Genomic DNA, 21,116 nt, shown 5'->3' on the forward strand with positions numbered 1-21,116 from the left:
ACCCTTCCCCCAAATTACTCACTGGGGGAATAAAAGACAAATCAACTGAACCAGTCACCTGCTTTAGTGAAATTTAGATTAAAAACTAGATACCGGTTGCATTCAGTCACAAGTTTAAAGTCAAAGCTTTTTTCCTTTAAAGATTTTACTTATTTACTTAGAAAGAGAGAGAGAGAGAGAGAGCACAGGAGGGGGAAAGGGCAGAGGGAGAGGGAGAAGCAGACTCCCTGCTGAGCTGGAAACCTGATGGGCCTCAATCTCAGAACCCTGAAATCATCACCTAAGCTAAAGGCAGATACTTAATCAACTGAGCAGCCCAGGTACCCCAAAGATTTCTGGCTTCATTCCATACAACATACAATATATTTTCTTACTCTTGATTACCATTTAATGTGTGTCCTTTGATTTCTTTTATTTTTGTTATTCTGGTTTAAACATTTTATTTTATTTTATGTATTTTTAATTAATTAATTAATTTTTTATTTTTAACATATAATGTGTTATTTGTTTCAGGGGTACATGTCTGCGATTCATCAGTCTTATACAACACACAGCACTCACCACAATTTCTTAGCAGTAATATTTTACAAATGTCAGCCACCATTTGGAGCATCAACTGTAGAAATAAGATATCTGGAGCAGGAAACATTTGACCACTGAGAACAAATAATGTGTGACTTGGTATAGAGCATGGTAGCAGATAAAATGGTGCTTTCTACTTAAGTCTGATTTGGTGAAGGCCAGTACTTCAATAAAAATATTCCAGTATCATAAAGTCATTTCAGTGTGATTTAAAATAGCACTTTAGACTCTTGATGAAGAGCTAGGACAAATCTTGCCTTGCCACTAGCCATGCGCTCCCAGCTTGACTTTCCCCATCTGTAGAATGCTTGAAGGATTTGATAAAGAGTACTTAAGTAAGTACTTAGTAAAATAACTAGGAGGACGTAAGCAGCCAACAACTAGTAGTAAGCAGATTATAAATTATGAGTCCATCAGATAATCAGATGTTTATTAGAGTACATTTTGTACAATGCCCTTGACATAATACACAAAGGAATTACTGACACTGATCATTTGGGGAAATGCTGGAGCAGCTTCCTGGAAATTTCCAATACCATACTTACTGTCTATACTATAGAAAGCCATTTAAAGTTTTTTAACCCAAATTTCCCAAATACATTTTGCCAAGGCACTCTTTCTAAAGTGACCACCAGGGGCGCCTGGGTGGCTCAGTGGGTTAAACCCTCTGCCTTCTGCTCAGGTCATGATCCCAGGATCCTAGGATCGAGCCCCGCATCGGGCTCTCTGCTCACTTGGCAGGGAGCCTGCTTCCTCCTCTCTCTCTGCCTGCCTCTCTGCCTACTTGTAATCTCTGTCTGTCAAATCAATCAACCAATAAATAAAATCTTAAAAAAATAATAAAATTAAAAATAATAATAATAATAAAGTGACCACCATAGTCATCCAAATGATTCATGTGTTCTTTGCACCATGCTTTGAAAAATCCTGATAGTGCAATTTTAACAATCTGTTGATATTTAAGAAGAGAAAACTTCTGATTGGAATATAGAAAAAAATTAATCAAAATTTATGTGTGTTTTTTTTCAAATTCTATTTTGAACTTAAAGTGTTTTTGTTAATGAGAGACTAGACCTCTTTGGAAATCAGAATAATTGAATTTTTAATGGCAGAGGAACTTCCAGACTGAATCATTCCCAACACATTCATATAAAAAACAAAACTTTTCTGGAACAGGGTGGGAATGAGGAAAGATCATTGAGTTCTGAAAGGCTGGGAGGCCCCAGACCATGGGGCAGGAGCCATGTCTCTCACAACACCTTCGCCCATGGAATGCTCAATTTGCACAATCAGGCTCAATTTGCACATCTTTCAACATTAGGCAATTGAACCAAAAGCACACAGGACTTTATTAATAAATACACATTTAAAAATCTAGAGGGAATTAGTGGTAACATTTTTATTTGCAATTCTTTTGAAAATGTTGTGATAAGAAAGAATAATGCAATTTTTCCAAATGTGTAGTTTATTGGTACATCCAAATACCATTATTTCATCCAATTATTCTGATTATGTAGTTTAGCATATTTACATAGTGTATACAGTCGCACATTTCCTATATACCAGTGAATGTATGCATACATATATAGAGTGTGTATACATTTACATGTAATACAGTATGTTACTGTGTTCTCAAATCCCACCATCATTCAATGTTTTGCCAAATAGCATTACAGGCAAAGCGCCAGATCTTTTCACTTCCCCACTGAAGTCACTTGGAATATATCTGAACGTGGCAAAATACATTTGCCACGTTATATGCATAAAAACATCCTTTGATCTTTCAGAGTCATAAATATGTAATAACTACATGATTGCCCTACTGATCTGTCCAACATCAATCTTACCTTCCCTTTTTATGGGTTCATCAAAATAAGATATGATCAAGGTACAAAAGAGTTAAAGAAGCTATTTATTTTAATGTTTCCTTGGAGAGCACGCTTGTTATTGTGAGTACAAATTATATATATAATATTTCATGAATGATGTTGAAGCATTAAAAATCACCTCTGCTCTTGAAGTTAACACAAAACTCTGGCTCTCTGCCAATACTCCCCTCGTCCCCTTATGGCCTACTACAAGATGCAGTGTCATTTTTCCAGGATGATACTGAAGTGCCTCTCAAAATTCTATTTTTAAGTCAGAGACCAGATTCTTAACATAATCCCTTTTTTTAACGTCCAGAAAATTGCACCCTAAGCAACTGTTTGGTTTGAGTGAGAGTATTAATCAAAATTAGGAATTATTCAAATATTAACAGATGTCAAAATAAGGTTTATGGGGAAAAACAAGGGGAGATGAGATGATGAACAGAGATGATGCCAGCAAAGGACAAGACATTCTGTTGTTGTTTAATCTTTAAAAGTGCACATCTCTGGCTTCTGTGCCCACTTGTGGTTTATTGAGTGTTTTTAACATCAAGCTGCATACACAGGTTATATCAGGTAAGGAGATCTTTAAATTGATTATTGTGATATATTGTAGGAAAGCAGAAAAATTATGCAAGCCATAAACTGAGTGAGTGATGGAGTGAGTAGTAAAATCAACATTTTTTTTTTCACAAGGGACAAATAAGATTGAACTAAATGTTTTAGTCATTAGAAGGATGTAAGTTTTAGCTTATAGCAGAACAAAATAATTATCTGAGTTTATTCTGATCAATTTAGGGCAGTGAAAAAGGATGACTTAGGTCAACAGAAACATTTTCACAAGTGTGAGCTGTAGATGTTATTCATGGTAACATAAAATGGACGGGGGTTAGTGTATGATTAGTCATAAACCAGGAAGCTTTCTCCAATGCACATAATTCTTCTATCAGAGAAGGAAGGAAAGACTCTTATTCAATGGAACTGAACAGCATGGACTTATACCACAAGATTTTAATCTCACTATCCATTATGCAACTTATTAAAAATATGAATTTAATTGAATAAAAAAAAGAATGTATCACTCTATTCAAGATGACTTTAAGCTCTGCCCAGAACTCTGTTCACGGCACCCCTGCACAAGAGGTTTATGCTGTTCTGCTTTTATGCCCATCTTTCATCTCTCATTTTCCTCTAATTAATATCTGGTTTCCCTCTGTCTTGGTTGTTTTAAACACATTTGAGTCCAAACCCAGCCTTTCCATGTTTACTGAGAACTCATGAAATAATTACCTTGATTTAAAAAAAAAATGAACACCAAGATCTTTAATTTCATAAAACATGGATTTTCACCATTTTTCTCTTATTCTATTGGAATAAGAAAATATTACTTCTATTACTTCTCTGCAATGGAAAATATTTCATTTCTTTATTTCATTCCTTCAATGAAACAAGTTTGATTACTTGTTTCATGAAACAAATACTCAGTGATGCTTTTCCAGCACAAGGATCTGAATTATACTCACTTTGGGAGAGGAAGATGTGCACTGCATAGCCCTGCCCTCAAGGGGGTACTACCTTAATATGGGGGAATATACTCTCCACAGAAGTAACTAATAATAGAGGAATCTCTAAGGAATTTCAATGTGGTGTGACAGAAAACTATCTAGGTTTATAGAAGAGAATAATTTCTAGAGCAAAAAGAAATACTGAGTTGTCTTCACTCCTGCTTGCTTCAAGATGAGAGACAAGGCTTTAAAAGGCCAGTGTCAAAGAGATGAGCCATGAACTTAGGCTGAGGAGTATAGATCTAATTTGTCAGGCAATGGGAAAATCTTGTCTAGGAATCTTTATGTTGTGCTGTATTTTAAGGTTTCTTTTTTTAACAATAACAATTTTCTTCTCTTGAGAGCAATTCCTAGTGTGACAGAATGAGAAGGTGAACAAATCCTGTCCTAAAAGGTAATTATAAATCTGGATGAGACTGTCAAAAACAACATTTTTAGCAATCTGAAATGCAACTAAAGATATGGAATGAACAGAGAAGTGTTTATTCATGGAAACTACTGAAATTCTTGTAGGAAGAGTGAAGAGTCTGATACATTTTTGGCTGGGACTGCTCCCACTCTCCATTCTACCTTACTGGTGCTGTAGTTTAACCAGGGTGGACCAGGTTATGAAAATGGTAAATGTACCCCCACTGCTAAAGGGGGGGGGGTGTGGTCAGTTAAAGTAGTAATCTTCATGGCAAGCAAATGAGAAGAGCCAGAGGCTCCATTTCCCTAAGACTGCAGGATAATTTGAGTTAAGCAACAGAATACAGGACTAGTCTAGGATTTAGCAGGTAGTTCTAAAAAACAGCAAAATTGCCCTCCATATGGTTTGGCTGAGGGCTCATACCTGCATAGCAGGTCAAGCCAGACATATGGCCAATAGCATCTGAACAGAGGATACAGGAGAGAACTTGGTAAAAAATTAAAAGCTAGCACACACTGGAAAAACGTCTGAAATCTGAATGATTCATTAAAAAATACAGCTAACTAAATTCTCATCAGACACAATGAAGGCTGGAGGCAGTGGAATGACATATTCAAAATGCTAAGTGGAAAAAAAAAAGTCAACCATAGATTCTATTTCCAGCAAAACTATCCTTTGAAAATAAAGGCTAAATAAAGACATTTCCAGATAAATAAAAATTAAGATAATTCTTAACTAGGTGACCTGCCCACAAAGGAACACAAAAGACAAGCCTATTTATTGAATGGAAATGTCAGGGTCACTTAGATCCACATTAAAAAAATGAAGACTCCTGAAATGATAAATATGTAGCTTAACAGCAAAGACTCTATAAGTGTATATTTTCTCATTTCTTCTCCTGATTTTTAAAAACTACACAGGTTGATATAAAATGATAATTATGAGCACTGTTTTACTGCATGTATAATAAAATAAGGGGAAGGAAAATGAGATATAGGGGGAGCAAGGTATTATATTTTATTATGATAAAATATATAATAAAATAATATAATAAAATAATTTAAAGGTGTTATATTTTATTATATTTAAATAAATATGTTTCCAAAGTAGATTTATATTATATGTTATAATCATAGAGCAACCATAAAATATGATTCAAAATAACATATATATATATATATCAATAGAGATAAAAGTAATGTGTTCATATAATCTATAAGAAGCCAGGAAAGGAGAAATGAAAGGATTAAAAAGTGCCATTCAAATGGAAAACAAAGAAAAGTTGCATATAAAAATTCCACCAAATAGAAAATGATAATAAATGTGAATGGATCCTTTACTCAATAAGCAGAGATCACCATATTAAATTTTTAAAAAATCAGAAAAGAACTAATTCTATAGTTCTTATAAAATGTACACTTTACATTCAAAGTGTAATTGAAATTTTAGGAAATTGCCTTTTTTTAAAAATTTTATTTATTTATTTGACAGAGAGAGATAAAGATCACAAGTATGCAGAGAGGCAGGCAGAGGAAGAGGGGGAAGCAGGCCATCTGCTGAGCAGAGAGCCCAATGCAGGGATCGATCCCAGCACCCAGAAATCATGACCTGGGCCAAAGGCAGAAGCTTAACCCACTGAGCCACCCAGGTGCCCCAGAAAATTGTCTTAAGACAGAGGACAATTATAGTACACCAAAAATTTATAACAACTGTAAGTGTATATATACATCTACTAACAGAACCCCAAACATGAAATAAAAAACTAACAGATTAAAAGGAAGTAACAAGCATTCAGTAATTGCCAAAGGTATCAATTGTTCACATTCAGTTATTAATAAGACAGATAAATGGAAGTCAGGAAGTTTATAGAAAACTTGAGCAAGACCATCAAACAATTTGACCTTACTGACATGTACCAACATTTCACTCAATTACTACAGAATGGACATTCCTTTTAAGCATACATGAAGCATTCTTCATGACAGAGAAAGTGATGGGCCACTAGGCATCTCAATAAATTAACTATGTATATAGTTATCATACAGATATGTTCTCTTATCACAATAGAATTAAATTAGAAATTGTTAAAAATAAAAATCTTAGAAAGCAACCTCTCCCAATATTTGGATATTAAACAACACTTTTACAAATAACCTATGTGTAAAGAGAAATGCTAAAAGGAATTTTTTAAAATATTGAAATCGATGATAATGAAATCACAATATATCAGATGTTATTTATACATTTAAAGCAGTGCTTACAGAAAAATTCATAGCACTAGATATCTATACCAGAAAATCATAAAGTTCTAAGAACAGTAACTTAAACTTTAGTTTTAAAACAGTAGAAAAAGAAGTAAAAACTAAATCCAGCATGACTAGAAGGAAGAAAATGATAAATATTAAAGAAGTAAAAAAAAAAAATTGAAAATCCAGAAAAAAATTAAAAATTGAAAAAATCAAAAGTTGCTTTTTTGAGATCAGAAATTAAAATGAAATAAGCTTTTGCTAGACTAACAAATAATATGACCAAAATTACCAAAATCATGAATAGAAGAGGAAATATTACCACCAAGAAATTAAAGTATTGTAATATAACCTTATGCAAAACTATATGCCAACGCATTAGATAATTTAGATGAAATGAAGCTGAGATCTAAATGACCCAGACTGACTCAAAGAGAATTAGAAAGACTAAATATTAATCTAACAATTAAAAATTAGCATTCGGAATTAAAAATCGTTCTATGAAGAAAAGTTCAGACACATATGGTTCCCATAAAATATGCAAAGGACCAATATTACAAATCCTCCATAAACTCTTTCAGAAAATAGAAACACTTTACAGCTCTTTCTATATATCTAGTTTTTTTTTCTACTACTAAAGCCAGAGAAAAACATCACAAGAAAATAAAACCATAAACCAATATCCCTGATGAATATACATGCAAAATAATTCATTAACTTTTCACAAATTGAATTTAACAACAGTTAAACCATTGTGTGCTTTTGTTGTACAGCATTTATATTAACTGACAAAATAAAGAATGAAAAAATATATGTTCTTCTTGGACACAGAAAAAGCATTTGACAAAATACAACACCTCTTTATGATAATAAATCTCATAACACTAAAAATAGAAAGGAATTTACTTAACCTGATGAAGAGAACCTGGGGCTCCTGTGTGGCTGAGTTGATTGAGTGTCTGCCTTTGGCTCAAGTCATGATCCAGGGTCCTGGGATTAAGCCCTGCATCCGGCTCCTTGCTCAGTATCCCTACTTCTCCCTCTCTCTGCTCATGTTCTCACCCTCTGTCTCTCTCAGATGAATAAATAAAATCTTAAGAAAAGAAAACCTATTTAAAAAAAAACCTAGAGTTTATACTAAATAGTGGACGATTGCATACTTTCCTCCTAAAATTGGGAATAAGTCAAGAATGTTCACTCTCACATTTCTATCCAATATTGTAATGGTGGTTATAAGAAAAGTAAAATTATTGAAAGGAATCTAGATTGGTAAAGAGGAAGTAAACTGTTTTTCTTGTTTATAAATGACATGATTCTGTATTTACAAAATCTTAAAGAATACACTCTTAAATTAGTAGAAGTAATTAACAAGCTTAACAAGGTCAAAAGATCAAAAGTATGTTGAGAGACAAAAATCAATTATATATATATAATTCTGTATAATCCATGTACTACCAATGGATAATTTGAAATTGAAATTAAGAAATAATTCGATTGTATAGCATTACAAATAAAAAAACTTAGGAATAAATAAAATAATAAATAAATAATAAAAATAAAATATTTAATTTTAATTGTTTCCAGCAACTAAAAGGATTGAAACAAATGACAAAAAAAAAAAAAACCCATGCTCATAGATTGGAAGAATAAATATTGGTTGAATGGCAATTCTTTTCCAAATTGTTCTATAAATCCAATACAATCCCTATAAAAATCCTAGCAAGATATTTTGGGTGGAAATTGATAAGGTGATCCTAATATTTATGTGGAAATAGAAATATCTCAAAAGAGCCTAAGCAATTTTGAGAGAAGAAAATGTAGAAGGACTCACACTACCTGATTTTAAATCTTATCATGAAGCTATAGTAATCAAGAGAGTGTAGTTTTATTATAAACACAGTGAGATCGACAAATGGAAGAAAACTGAGAGATCAGAAATCAGTACTTATGTTTATAGTAGATAAATTTTGGAGTGGAGTGCCATGACAATTCATTGGTGAAAGGATAGTCTTTTCATTAAATGGTGCTGGAACAAGTAGAATACTCAGTGGAAACGGTTCTAAAATACTTCAACTGATAAATGGATGAACAGAATATGGTATATCTATACAATGAAATTACTGCTCAGAAAAACATCCTGAGACCCGCCATAATATGGATGAGCCTTGAAAGCTTATGCAAAGTGGCAGAAGCTAGACAAAAATGACAACATATTGTGATTCCTTTTAAATGAAATGTTCAGAATGGACAAGTTTATGAAGACAAAGAGCAAATAATTGATTTCTTGAGCCTGAGTTTTGAAAGAGGGATTGACTGCAAACGAGATCCTGCAGATTTATAGAGTGATGGAAATGTTCTAAAAATGGATTGCCAGATAACATACTTTTATGGCTTAATTATTTTAATTTGGGAAGTTGTGTTTGATGATGTAGGGCATGTTCCATGTGTATCTAAAAAGAAAATGTCTTGGGGCGCCTGGGTGGCTCAGTGGGTTAAGCCGCTGCCTTCGGCTCAGGTCATGATCTCAGGGTCCTGGGATCGAGTCCCGCATCGGGCTCTCTGCTCGGCAGGGAGCCTGCTTCCCTCTCTCTCTCTCTCTCTGCCTGCCTCTCTGTCTACTTCTGATCTCTCTCTGTCAAATAAATAAATAAAATCTTTAAAAATAAATAAATAAAAAATAAAAAAAAATAAAAAGAAAATGTCTTCTATTATTCTTGGGGGGAATGTCTATTAATGTCAGCTCCAGTTCATTGACGATGTTGTTTATTGTTTTCCTCTTCCATACTTCTGCTGGTTTTCTGTCTACTGATTCTGCTACTGAGAAAGGATGGTTGAAATCACCAACTACGATTGTGCATTTGTCTATTTCTCCTTTTAGTTCTATCAGAATTTGCTTCTTGTATTTTTTTAAATTCTTAAATATATTATTTATTTATTTGAGAGAGATGGAGAGAAAGCAAGAGTAGGGGAGACAGGCAGAGGGAGAGGGACAAGTACACTTCCCGCTGAGCCTGATAAGGACTCAATCCCAGGACCCTGGGATCATAATCTGAGCTGAAGGCAGATGCTTAACTGACTGAACCACTGAGGTGTCCTGCTTCATGTACTTTAAAGCTGAGCTGATAAGTTCATAGACATTCAAGATTGTTGTACCTTCTTGGTTAATTAGCCATTTTACCAATATGTAGTATCCCTTTTTATCCCTGGAAATTTTTTTTTTTTTTTTTTTTTACTATGAAGTCTACTTTTCCTGTTCAGTTTTCTTTTGATTAGTGTTGACCAGGTACATATATTTCCACCCTTTTACTTTTTATCAATCTATATAATGATACTGGAAGTGAGTTTCCTGTAGACAACATTAGTTTGTTCATGTTATTTTCCCCACCCTAATAATCTCTCTGTTTTTGTTCTGTTTTGTTTTCTTCTTATAAATATTTATTCATTTAATTTAGAGAGAGAGAGAGAGAGCATGCGTGCAAGTGGGGAGAGTAATAGGGGGAGAAGGAAATTGAGAGAATATCAAGCAGACTCTCTTCTGAGAGTGGAGCTTTATGTGGGGCTTGATCTCAAGACCCTGAGATCATGACCTGAGCTGAAATCAAGAGTCCAATGATTAACTGACTGAGCTACAAGGTCCCCCTAATCTCTGTTTGAAGTGGTATGTTTAGATCCTTGAATGTGATTATCAATATGCTTAGAATTAAGTATATTTTCTTATTTATTTTATATTTCCTCTTCCTTTGTTTTCTCTTTCTCTTTTCCTTTAGTCAGGCTACAATAGCAAAATACCATAGACTTGGTGCCTTGTACACAACAAAAATTTATTTCTCCCAGTTCCAGAGGCTGGAAACTCAAGATCAGGGTGCTAACACCATCTGTTTCAGATGAGGGCGCTCTTCCAGGTTTTAGATTGCTGACTTCTGGCTTTATCCTCATCTGGAGAAAAGGATGAGAGAGCTCTCTGAGGTGCTTTCTTTCAGGGGACTAAGCCATTTCATGAGGGTTCTGCCCCCTTATTCTAATCACTTTCCATGGGACCCGTCTTCTAATATCATCACCATAAGCATTAGGTTTTCAACATTGAATTTGAGGGGAACACAAACATTCAGACCATAGAACTACCCCTTTTTAGAGGGATTATTTGAACCATTTTTAGTGTTCAATTGTAATTTAGCTATTGTAATTATCATTTGGGTGCTGTACCTATTACAACATGCATAATTAATTTTCATGGGCTACTCAGAATCAACATTTTACCACTTCAAGGGGAATAGAAAATTTACCATAATCAAAGTCTGTTTACCCTCCCCTTTTATGTTTTGGGATGATAGAACTATTCTGATTCTTGATTCAGTGATTTTTTTTTTAAGATTTTACTTATTTATTTGACAGAGAAAGAACATAAGTAGGCAGAGCAACAGGCAGAGAGAGAGGGAGAGGGAGAAACAGACTCCCCGCTGAGCAGGAAGCCCAATACAGGACCCCATCCTAGGACCCTGGGATCATGACCTGAGCCAAAGGCAGATGTTTAACCAACTGAGCCACCCAGGTGCCCCATGATCCAGTGATGGTTACACAACCCTATACTTGTATTTAAATAGATGAAACTGTATGCCAAAATTTAATAAATTTTACTCCATGAAAATTTAAAAGACAATAATGTCACTAAAAGATGGAAAAAATTAAAGATATACAGTGATGGTCGAACAATTTTAAAATCATTGAATTGTGCATTTACAATGAGCTATATTTATGGTATGTTATACCTCAATAAAGATATTAAAAATGTTTCTCAATCAGAGCTCTGGTTCCTGGAGTTTATCCCTCCGGGATTACTGAATGGAGTGGGTCTACTGCGTTAGCATGGTGTCCCAAAATGTGTCCTAAGTAGATCAATGATTGGAGAGAAAACGTAAAAACCATATAAACACTAGAAGAAAAAACAGAAGAATTCTCTTACAGATATCTCCATGTGGGCAGGTAACATAACACAGAATAAATTGTAAATGGATCAATAATTTAAGTGTAAAATAATAAAACAAGAAGTACTCTAAGTCAATATGGGGCAATTGTGTTATATCTCTGAGTGCAGAATGAGTTTCTTGACTATGATTTCAAGTCTAATAGTCATAAAATTAAAACAAATCTTCTGTATGGTAATATTTTCATTTATATAATTGATAATAAGGTTAATCTTAACATATAAGCAACTCGCAGATATTGATAAGATAAAGATCCACAACCCAGTAAAAAATGGTCAAAGGATACAAAACAAATAAGTAGAAGACACAAATGACTCTACCTTATGGTAATGAGAGAAATACTAATTACTGCTACGTAAAATACAGGTGTGAGAGCAAATCTGACAATCCAGAGCAGAAACTAATGGAGAATTTCTCTTGGACTCCACAGAATAAATCCCTTTCAAAGCACTTCAGTGGAGTAAAAGTAACAGAAACTGGAGCACCTGGGTGGTTCAGTCCATTAAGCATCTGACTTTTGATTTTAGCTCAGGTCATGAACTCAGGGGTCCTGGGATGGAGCCCTGCTTTGGACTCCCCACTCAGCGGGAGTCTGCTTGTCTTCCTGGCCCTCTGCCCCTCCCCTGCTCTTGCACACACTCTCTCTGAAATTAAATAAATAAATAAATCATATATATATATATAAAAGTAACAGAAACTCTCTGAAAAGAAGTTTGACAATAGGTACCAAGATCTTAAAAATGTTTTATATATGTTACCCAGCAATCTCATTTCAAGGAATCCACCTTAAAGAATAATAGATTTATGTACCAGGGTAATTGTGACAATGAGGCTTATTAACAGTGAGCCTGATTGGGTTTGGCTTAGGTCCAGTGCCACTCCTTAGCCAAGGGAATGAGTGAGAGCCCTATGATACTGGCATCCAAGAGATAGAGGCTGTCAATTAGTTTAACAGGTAATGCATAGCATTTATGATGTGTCAGAGATTGTTCTATTCACTTTGGTAATTAGAGTAACTGCTCAGTTAACTCTCAAAATATCTCCATAATATTGAAACTACTATCCCCATTTTAGAGATGATTACCTATAAACACAAGAGATATTAACTAACTTGTCCTGTGTCACACAGCAAATAAGTGCCAGAGTTAAAATTCAGAAAAGGCACTGTGACTCCAAAGCCCATGCATGACATACTCCTCCCAAAGAGTATCAAGATGCAATTTCCAGAAGAAGGGGGATGGTTTGTGCTCAGGCAAAACCATAACATCTACCACAGTCAGTGGTGTTTACTGTCCAAAGCAGATCCCCCTTCATGGATTTCCTTATGTTCCAGGGGCTCTGCCACTCAAAATGCTTACAGCACTGTGCTTAATTGTCTTGAATATATCCATCTACTCTGCAAGACCTGAGTTGGGTCCATAGCACAATGTGCCCAGGGCTGACTAAAAACTTAAAAGGTACTATTGAATAGTATTGAAGAGAATTTGGAGGAAAGTATCCTTCCCTGATTTTCACCTTGAAGTTTGTGAACATAGGCTGAATATTGCTTTTAAAAATTTTTATTTACTCCCCATGTTGCATCTCCTCTCCCTCATATCAGGGTAGGAGAAGAGTAAATGAAACAAGATGGGATTGGGAGGGAGACAAACCATAAGTGACTCTTAATCTCACAAAACAAACTGAGGGTTGATGGGGGGAGGGGGTTGGGAGAGGGGGTGGGGTTATGGATATTGGGGAGGGTATGTGCTATGGTGAGTGTTGTGAAGTGTGTAAACCTGGCGATTCGCAGACCTGTACCCCTGGGGATAAAAATATATGTTTATAAAGCTGTAAAAAAAAAAAAAAAAAAGAAAGAAAGAAAGGATGAATACCCAAGTTTTGTAGCAACATGGACGGGACTGGAAGAGATTATGCTGAGTGAAATAAGTCAAGCAGAGAGAGTCAATTATCATATGGTTTCACTTATTTGTGGAGCATAACAAATAGCATGGAGGACAAGGGGAGATGGAGAGGAGAAGGGAGTTGAGGGAAATTGGAAGGGGAGGTGAACCATGAGAGACTATGGACTCTGAAAAACGATCTGAGAATTTTGAAGGGGTGGGGGGTGGGAGGTTGGGGGCACCAGGTGGTGGGTATTGTAGAGGGCACAGATTGCATGGAGCACTGGGTGTGGTGCAAAAATAATGAATACTGTTATGCTGAAAAAAATAAAAAAATTTAAAAAAAATTTTATTTACTTATTTATTTAGAGAGAGAGAACACAAACGGGGGTGGGGAGGAGAGAGGAAGAGTCAGAGAGAGAATCTCAAGCAGACTCCCTGCCTAGTGCAGAGCCCCATGAAGCCTGGCTAGATCCCAAGACCCTGAGATCATGACCTGAACCGAAACCAAGAGCCCTACGTTTAACCCACATAACCACCCAGGTGCCCTGCGTGGTTCGCTCAATCTTTGAAGGAAAATAGAAACCCGTGAATAAATATGGTTCAAACACTGTGCAAAGTTTCAACTTTGGGTCTCATTCATTTATATTCCATTGTACAGTTGTCCCCCCCCCCCTTTACCTTTAGTTTTGCCTTCTGTGGTTTCAGTTATCGAGGTCAATAGCAGTGGGGAAGCAGAGGACGCTCCTTCCGACATGTCGTCAGCAGGTGAACAGTAGCGTAACGCTACATCACAGTGCCTATCTCACTCTCCTCCCTTCATCTCCTCACATTATTGCAAGAAGAAGAAAAGTGAGTACAGCACAATAGGATATTTTGAGAGAGAAAGGCAGACCACATTTACATAATGGCTATTATAGTATATTGTTATAATTTTTATTTTATTATTAGTTGGTAAACTCTTACTGTGCCCAATTTAAAAATTAAAGTTTATCATAGGTATGTTTCCATACTTTTGGACATCCACTGGGGGTCTTGAATGTGGACGAGGAGGGGCTACTGTAATAGCTGGTTGGTGTGAATTTATCACACATTATGAAATAATAGCAGCAGAGACCAAAGAATTTTAGTGCTCTGGAGGTACTTGTTTCAAAGTTGAATTAGTAAAAATGTGATAAATATTTGATATATAATAATAAATCCCTGAAATTTATTTATTCAACAAATATCTGTTAGGACCAAGAATGAGCCAGCTTTGGGACTAGGATCTGGGCACCAGTATTCTAAGTAAGCAACACTGTTTTCTATAATTTGGTCACTGAAGAAAAGCACTTGTCTGTGGTGATACCTGTTGCTTAAGCCACTTGAGTCAAATAGTTTGCAATATATTTTGTAAATAAATATGGTAAATTTTGTGCTTGACTTAAATAGGAGTGAGTTCAGTCAAAAATAATCAAGCCAGTGGCGCAGACATACCATGCCAATATACATCTCATTTACATATAGATGCTCAGCGTAGTAAAAATCTCTCTGATGCGACATCATGTTGCTGGCTGTTCTTACACAGGTGCAGTAAATAAAGAGAAGTTATACACCAGATTTGATTCATGTTGGTCAACAATCAGCGCGGTTCTGACATCAAATTTGTTTGTTTCAGCTCTCAGGAAGTGAATGAATTTTAATTCATCTTTTTATTTTAGAAATACACAAGATTAGTAAATTTCATACCAACTTTTCTATTCATAAGGATATGATTAATCGTGTAAACTTTAGAATTCTGACAAAGGTTTCAAGAAGAAAGCAAAGAACCGTATCATTCTGCCAAAAATTCTGTATCCAATTTCCTCAGATGTTGAAATTGTTTTCAGAATTATTTTGAACAACATGATATTCCCCACCTCAGTTTCACATTATTAATAATCCCATCACTATCACAATCATTCTAGCAAATATCTAATTATGATTCCTAGAGTAGACCCCTTTGAATGGAATTACCAGGACAAAGGATATAAAAGTTTTAAACATCTTGGTACATATTGTCAACCTGCTTTTCAGAGTTTCTGTTGCTCTTTCTTTCTTTGTACTTATAAAAATGGTTAATATGGTAAATTTTTATTATGTATATCTTTTTTTCATTTTATTTTATTTCTTTTCAGTGTTCCAAAATTCATTGTTTGGGTTACTCTTAACAGAAAGCTTAACTGAGGTGAATGGAAGCAACAGATTTATGACATTTTTCTGACTCTTATTGCCTCTTATCTTTTAAACCATTACCATGCTTCAGTCAATGGGAGAAAAAGTACAGCTTCCTCTTTGAATTTGCATGCTTTCAAAAACTATTTAAATTAAACCTTACCATGTTCCAGGCACTGTCTAGATACACTGCCATCAAGAATGTTAACAAATATTCTCACGTCATTATAAAGAACAACATCAACACATGAAATTAGGAGGCAGAAACCCTGAAGAAGAAATTCTCTAAGTAAAACACAAAATATGGGATTTTTAAGTGATGGGACAGACATTCTCTTACGCAAAAAGGGTTTTGAAGGCATTCAACAGAAATGTGGGATATCAAACAAAAAATATTTTTAAAAAATGCTTGCTCATGTTACCCTTTTAAATTTCTAAATTCAGACATTTTCCAAATGAACTTTTATCCCTGAACATGTTACTAACATAGTCACAGAATACACCTCCCAAAGTTCCCTGCAAGGTAATTTAATAGAATACTGTAGTTTCTGTGCCTTTAGTCATAGTGAGAACCTTACATCTTTTTTTTTTTTTTAAAGATTTTATTTATTTATTTGACAGACAGAGATCACAAGTAGGCAGAGAGACAGGCAGAGAGAGAGGAGGAAGCAGGCTCCCTGCTGAGCAGAGAGCCTGATGCGGGCTCGATCCCAAGACCCTGAGATCATGACCTGAGCCGAAGGCAGAGGCTTAACCCTCTGAGCCACCCAGGCGCCCGAGAACCTTACATCTTAACGGAAAGAATTACCAACCAAAAAATGTGCCTTTCCAATTCACTTGTTGTCTTAGCTTCCCACTGCTATTGTAACGAATTACCATAAACATAGCGATTTAAAGCAACGCACATTTTTTTATCTTACAGTTCTGGAGATCAGAGGTCTGAAATTTGTTTCGTTAGGTCAAAGTCAAGGTGTTGGTAAGGCTGTCTTCCTTCTGGAGGCTCAAAAGGAGAATTCCCTTGCCTTTCCCAGTTTCTGGAGGCTTCTTATGGCCCTTGGCTATGGCTACTCTTCCTTCTCCAAAGCCAGATGCTTCTTGAGAACTCTGTTTCCATTGTCAGATCTTTTCTGACTCTTCAAAGGACCTTTGTGATGACATTGGGCACACCAAGACCATCCAGGATAATCACCCCATCTCCATGTCCTTGATCACGTCTGCACATGCCCTTAGGTTCATGAATCAGGATCTGAATCTTTGGGGTCCACTCCTCTGCTTACATCACCTATAGTCTATGAAAATATAAGGTTTAGTGACAAATGGTATTTAAGTTGTGATAAATGCCTGTGTGTTCACTTTGTAAACATTCACTGAATTTTGTTATGGTTCCTGATAAAGTCAAAATACACTGAATCTTTTGTGACGAACTGCGGGGGGAATTTTTTTCCTTTCCTTAATCACTCGTTACACTCATTTTTCTCATTTCAGACTAAGGTTAGTGCTTTAACAAAAACATACTTATTAGCTAATGAGAATAATGAAGTTAGGCTATTTTGTATATTAATATTTTTGCATTATGCATAATGCATTCTATGCCACGGGGAGAAAGGGACTTCACAAATGGGAAAACTAAGTGCTAATGCTCAATACACATCTAATAAATTAGATGACTGGATTGCCATGTACAAGAAAACACACATTTTGTGCTCGCTTCGGCAGCACATATACAAGAAAACACACATTTTTAACTATCTCATTTTCCCTTCTTACTATGTGACTTTAATAACAACATGGGATAATGAAAGCCAAAGGCTTTAGAATCTGAACAAACAGAGTTCGAATTCTGGCTTTCCCACTTATCAGATATTTGCATTCAGGCAACTTATTTAATGTTTCTGAGCTTTTATAAAATGGGTATTACAAATCTTAACACACTGGTATATTGTAAAGATTAGGTAGAAACAATTGGAAAAAAATAAAAGAATGCATGAGAATGATTTAGCATGTAATATCCCCTCAAAACTCAGCTTTCTTTGCTTTTAAAACTATTATATTCTACTTACTTTTATTGATTTGTCTTTAGACTAATAGCTAAAAGATTTTAAAATATTTTATTCTATCAACTGAAAAGAAGACAACTGGTTTTCCCTTTTACTAAAAATCTCATTTCCCTGCATGTTGGAAAAATAAATACAGCATTGCATTCATTTAGACAAGGAAAATAGATCCTATTATTGTTAACGTATGTTCTTCTATATCCTATTTGTCTTCAGGTACCTTTGAGGTACCCTGATTTGTTTCAGATTATATTCTGAATAAAGGGTAGAACTGATAGGCTCTCACTTGTAAGAGCTCGGCAGTGGAGAGTTTATTGGGTCAGTAGAGCAAGAAATCATTGATAAAGGATGCACATTCTACATGGAACTGTGTGCGCTACGTATATAGGCAACAGATCACCCTAATTTTGAAGGCTACTAGAACTTTACAAAGTCAGACAAGCTACCTGCTATAGGTTAATTTTTCTGGAAAAGCAGACTTGCCCCTTCAAGTTCGCTTCCCCAGACTTCTTCCTTGCTCCCTCCTCAGCACGTTCAGCTCCTGCTAAAAATGTCCTCCTAAAGGACTTTCAGAGCAGTTATTATATTAACTGATTGCTTCATACTTATCAAAAATTTAAAGTATGTGTTAGTGTTTTACTTTATTTTAACAATATAAGATGGATTTCCAGGAATATAACCCTGATGCACAACACTGAGTCTTTTGTATACAAGATTTGACTTGAGTGACTACATAATTATCATTCAGGTGACAAGCAGATCATCAAAAAACATGAATCACCTAAACTTTAGGAATTCATAGGGCATAGAAGTCATTACAGTCTGTGCACTGGAATGCGCAGCAAGATTTTTTAATAGAAATGAACCTAGTCATATAGTACTAGATTGTAAAATTTTTGAAAAAGCTTCAGGGTCACCTCATTCTAAGCATGGACTTCCTATAAAATGGAACAGCCAATTAAAAATTGAGGAACTGTAAAGCGATATGCTGAGACACATTTCATTTTTCCCAGGGTTCCATTTTGATCTGTCAGCAGATGTCTGAGTGGATTTTTTTTATTTGAATGTGTTTTACTATCATTTAAATCAACAAGAACTAGGAATCAATTATCTATAGTCCCAAAACATTCCATTTTCTTTCATCTGTTTTTAAATGTCATAGGAAGAATAAAAAGAAATAGAAATCAATGACCAATGATATATATAAATATATATCATTGCTCATTTTTAAATCAAAAAGGGATCACCTCAGGTGTCAGCAGATTACCACACCTTCAGAGTCTGCTGAGAGTAGATGATTAGATATTTGCACCCGATCCCTCATTTGAAGTATACTCCTATTTAGGTATCTGAACTTTTTCCTCATAGTTAAAATTATTTCTGTCGCAAGTTATTCTGATGGTTTGTCATCAACGGATTTGTAAGGAAAGTATTGAACAGAATCAGAGGAAAATTTCCACCATCTTGTAGATAAACCACAGGGCCAGAGCAAATCCAGGAAGTTCAGTGATAGGCCTTCAGGGCTGTTCTTTCTCTCTGCCAGGGACAGCTGGTTGACCCTCTTGTTCCCTATTGAGGATTTGACGGTGCAGTTTGTGTGTTTAGGTTCTCGCCCTTGACCCATCTGCCAGGCGTCGAGGCCTTCCAACAACAAATGGCTTCTAAAAGCCCACTTTGTCAGGGAAGTTTGCAGTATCAGAGACATTATGTTGTTAAGCCAACCCACAAGGTGTCTTTCAATTGGTACTATTTGGAGTATGAACGTGTCTTTCCTTCAAATATGCTCAATTATTCTTGTAACCAAGAACTTACTGCTATATTTTCCACATTTTGAGTTACAAAAGGGACTGTTTCCCATATGTTTTAATAAATTGGTGGCTGATTACAATAACTGTAGTGGTAAAATCAGATAACTCAGATCCCAGATGATAATAGAGAAAAAGCAATCTGCCTTTCACAGAAAGAAAGAGGAAAAAAGAAAGGCTGAGAGAGAGAGAGATTTTTCTTAAAAATTTGAGAGATGGTTTTCAAATATTGAGAATTCAAAAGCCAACCTGGAAGATCATTGTGTCCATTCCAATTAAATTTATATCTAGGCTGGGCTGGAACTGCAAAAAATGACCAATGCATATCATATGTTGTCTTTTTGTTGTGTGCTAAGGATCCTTCTTAAATATCAAGAAGGGTTTGAATATATACATTTGGTATAAGGAAATTAAGGGCATTGGTTCCTTGTTTTATTTTTTATTTTTTTAAAGATTTTATTTATTTATTTATTTGAGAGAGAGAGAGAGAGAGAGAAAGCACAAGCAGGGAGAGCAGCAGAGGGAGAGGGAAAAGCAGACTCCCCACCCAGCAGGGAGCCAGATGTGGGACTGTATTCCAGGACCCCAGATCATGACCTGAGCCTAAGGCAAACGCTTAACCATCTGAGCCACCTAGGCACCAGGGTTCCTTGTTTTAAACCAAGGTCATTAATGAGTTTCATGCTAAGATTGCATCCTAGCACTGTGTTAACACTTCCTAATCATTGTTGGAACCAACAAATCCCAAATGTTCCATTAAGAAAAACACATTTGAAACTTTACAGAACTTTTCATGCTGAATCCTTTTGGTTTCTTCTCTCACAGTGAGCTCAACATGTCTTTATTGGAACGGAAACTTCCAAAGTTTCTGCGTGGCCTTGGCGCTCCACGCAGACTTCAGAGAACACATGGAGGAAGCTGTAATTGAGGGAGACGGTGCTGTCAGTACATGCATCCACAGAGTTTGAAAGCCCAAGAGTGGAGCATCCATCATTATGATTCCGCCTGACACTTGACTGAAAGCATTTTGCACTAATTTGCTTTGTGCCTGTCCAGACAATCTAAAAATAAAGGACAAAGGGGCAATAGGGGTCTATTAAACAGAATAACCAGCTCCTGGAAAATGAATGCATTTACACACTTGTGACTTTTGCAGGGTTGGAGATCACGATGAAAGGAAGGGAAAATGGAGGAGGAGGGGAGGATTTGCATTCTCCCCTGCAGCCAAGGTCTGCCTTTCTGGGTCTCAGGTCTCCTGGTTCTGGATGGCCCACACCACAGGACCCTGGAGATTCCCAGCCACAGTGCAGAAGCGGGCTGCACCCAGTGCTTACCAGCAGGCATGTCATTCTTACCCTAAATGTGTTTAAAATTTACTTCCAAATATCCGATGAAATAGACTTGAGTCTCCTTTCCCAGACTATATTTTGATATTTTATCTCTACATAAACAAACCGCTCTGGGGTGGTTTTAAGCCTCTGCTCATGGTCCAGTTAAAAAGCAAACAAAAAAAAAAAAAAAAAAAAAAAGCC

The sequence above is a fragment of the Lutra lutra genome, chromosome 7 (assembly GCF_902655055.1).
Source record: "Lutra lutra chromosome 7, mLutLut1.2, whole genome shotgun sequence".
Lineage (NCBI taxonomy): Eukaryota > Metazoa > Chordata > Mammalia > Carnivora > Mustelidae > Lutra > Lutra lutra.